At 41.1% G+C, this 2,908-nt stretch overlaps 1 non-coding gene across 1 annotated transcript; it reads left to right on the top strand.

Moving 5' to 3' along the window:
- The first annotated feature begins 1,971 nt into the window (after positions 1 to 1,971).
- On the top strand, positions 1,972 to 2,079 carry LOC112704808 (small nucleolar RNA R71). Its single transcript, XR_003155414.1, has one exon. It is a non-coding gene; the product is annotated as a small nucleolar RNA R71 (small nucleolar RNA).
- Positions 2,080 to 2,908: the final 829 nt, after the last annotated feature.

Genomic DNA, 2,908 nt, shown 5'->3' with positions numbered 1-2,908 from the left:
TAGCGTTAAACGCCAAGAATGGTGCCAGACTGGGCGTTAAACGCCCAACAGCTAGCCTTACTGGCGTTTAAACGCCAGCACGCTCTCCTCCAGGGTGTGCTGTTTTTCTTTCTGCTTTTTATTCTGTTTTTGCTTTTTTCATTGATTTTGTGACTTCTCATGATCATCAACCTACAAAAAATATAAAATAACAAAGAAAAATATATAAAATATAACATTGGGTTGCCTTCTAACAAGCGCTTCTTTAATGTCAGTAGCTTGACAGAGGACTCCCATAGAGCCTCACAGGTACTCAGAGCAATGTTGGAACCTCCCAACACCAAACTTAGAGTTTGAATGTGGGGGTTCAACACCAAACTTAGAGTTTGGTTGTGGCCTCCCAACACCAAACTTAGAGTTTGACTGTGGGGGCTCTGTTTGGCTCTGTTTTGAGAGGAGCTCTTCATGCTTCCTCTCCATGGTGACAGAGGGATATCCTTGAGCCTTAAACACAAAGGATTCTTCATTCACTTGAATGATCAACTCTCCTCTATCAACATCAATCACAGCCTTTGCTGTGGCTAGGAAGGGTCTGCCAAGGATGATGGATTCATCCATGCACTTCCTAGTCTCTAGGACTATGAAATCAGTAGGGATGTACTGGTCTTCAACTTTTACCAGAACATCCTCTACAAGTCTATAAGCTTGTTTTCTTGAGTTGTCTGCCATCTCTAGTGATATTTTTGCAGCTTGTACCTCAAAGATCCCTAGCATCTCCATTACAGAGAGAGGCATGAGGTTTACAGTTGACCCTAAGTCACACAAGGCCTTCTTGAAGGTCATGGTGCCTATGGTACAAGGTATTGAAAACTTCCCAGGATCCTGTCTCTTTTGAGGTAGTTTCTGCCTAGACAAGTCATCCAGTTCTTTGGTGAGCAAAGGGGGTTCATCCTCCCAAGTCTCATTTCCAAATAACTTGTCATTCAACTTCATGATTGCTCCAAGGTATTTAGCAACTTGCTCTTCAGTGACATACTCATCCTTTTCAGAGGAAGAATACTCATCAGAGCTCATGAATGGCAGAAGTAAGTCCAATGGAATCTCTATGGTCTCATTTTGAGCCTCAGATTCCCATGGTTCCTCATTGTGGAACTCATTGGAAGCCAGTAGACGTCCATTGAGGTCTTCCTCAGTGGCGTTCACTGCCTCTTCCTCCTCTCCAAATTCGGCCATGTTGATGGCTTTGCACTCTCCTTTTGGATTTTCTTCTGTATTGCTTGGGAGAGTACTAGGAGGGAGTTCAGTAATTTTCTTGCTCAGCTGACCCACTTGTGCCTCCAAATTTCTAATGGAGGACCTTGTTTCAGTCATGAAACTTTGAGTGGTTTTGATTAGATCAGAGACCATGGTTGCTAAGTCAGAGGTATTCTGCTTAGAACTCTCTGTTTGTTGTTGAGAAGATGATGGAAAAGGCTTGCTATTGCTAAACCTGTTTCTTCCACCATTATTCTTGTTGAAACCTTGTTGAGGTCTCTGTTGATCCTTCCATGAGAGATTTGGATGATTTCTCCATGAAGGATTATAGGTGTTTCCATAGGGTTCTCCCATGTAATTCACCTCTTCCATTGAAGGGTTCTCAGGATCATAAGCTTCTTCCTCAGATGAAGCTTCCTTAGTACTGTTTGGTGCATTTTGCATTCCAGACAGACTTTGAGAAATCATATTGACTTGTTGAGTCAATATTTTGTTCTGAGCCAATATGGCATTCAGAGTGTCAATCTCAAGAACTCCTTTCTTCTGACTAGTCCCATTGTTCACAGGATTCCTTTCAGAAGTGTACATGAATTGGTTATTTGCAACCATTTCAATTAGTTCTTGAGCTTCTGTAGGCGTCTTCTTCAGATGAAGAGATCCTCCAGCAGAGCTATCCAAAGACATCTTGGACAGTTCATACAGACCATCATAGAAAATACCTATGATGCTCCATTCAGAAAGCATATCAGAAGGACACTTTCTGATTAATTGTTTGTATCTTTCCCAAGCTTCATAGAGGGATTCTCTTTCCTTCTGTCTGAAGGTTTGGACTTCCACTCTAAGCTTACTCAATTTTTGAGGTGGAAAGAACTTTTCCAAGAAGGCATTGACTAGCTTTTCCCAAGAGTCCAGGCTTTCTTTAGGTTGAGAGTCCAACCATGTCCTAGCTCTGTCTCTTACAGCAAAAGGGAATAACATGAGTCTGTAGACCTCAGGGTCAACCCCATTAGTCTTGACAGTGTCACAGATTTGCAAGAATTCAGCTAAGAACTGATGAGGATCTTCCAATGGAAGTCCATGGAACTTGCAATTCTGTTGCATTAGAGAAACTGATTGAGGCTTAAGCTCAAAGTTGTTTGCTCCAATGGCAGGGATAGAGATGCTTCTCCCATAAAAGTCAAGAGTAGGTGCAGTAAAGTCACCCAGCACCTTCCTTGCATTGTTGGCATTGTTGTTGTTTTCGGCTTCCATGGGTTCTTCTTCTTTGAAGATTTCTGTTAGGTCCTCTACAGAGATTTGTGCCTTAGCTTCTCTTAGTTTTCACTTCAAGGTCCTTTCAGGTTCAGGATCAGCCTCAACAAGAATGCTTTTGTCTTTGCTCCTGCTCATAAGAAAGAGAAGAGAACAAGAAAATGTGGAATCCTCTATGTCACAGTATAGAGATTCCTTGAGGTGTCAGAGGAAAAGAAAAATAGAAGGCAGAAGTAGAAAATTCGAACTTATCAAAGAAGATGGAGTTCGAATTTTGCATTAAAGAATAGTGTTAGTCCATAAATAGAAGGATGTGAGAAGAAGGGAAGCAATTTTCGAAAATTAAGTAAAAGATTTTGAAAACATTTTTGAAAAACACTAATTGATTTTCGAAAATGAAAGTGGGAAAGAAATTAAGTGATTT

This window comes from Arachis hypogaea, chromosome 7, assembly GCF_003086295.3.
Source record: "Arachis hypogaea cultivar Tifrunner chromosome 7, arahy.Tifrunner.gnm2.J5K5, whole genome shotgun sequence".
Lineage (NCBI taxonomy): Eukaryota > Viridiplantae > Streptophyta > Magnoliopsida > Fabales > Fabaceae > Arachis > Arachis hypogaea.
Note: the sequence above shows the minus strand (reverse complement) of the source record. Positions and strands in the feature narration are given on the sequence as shown.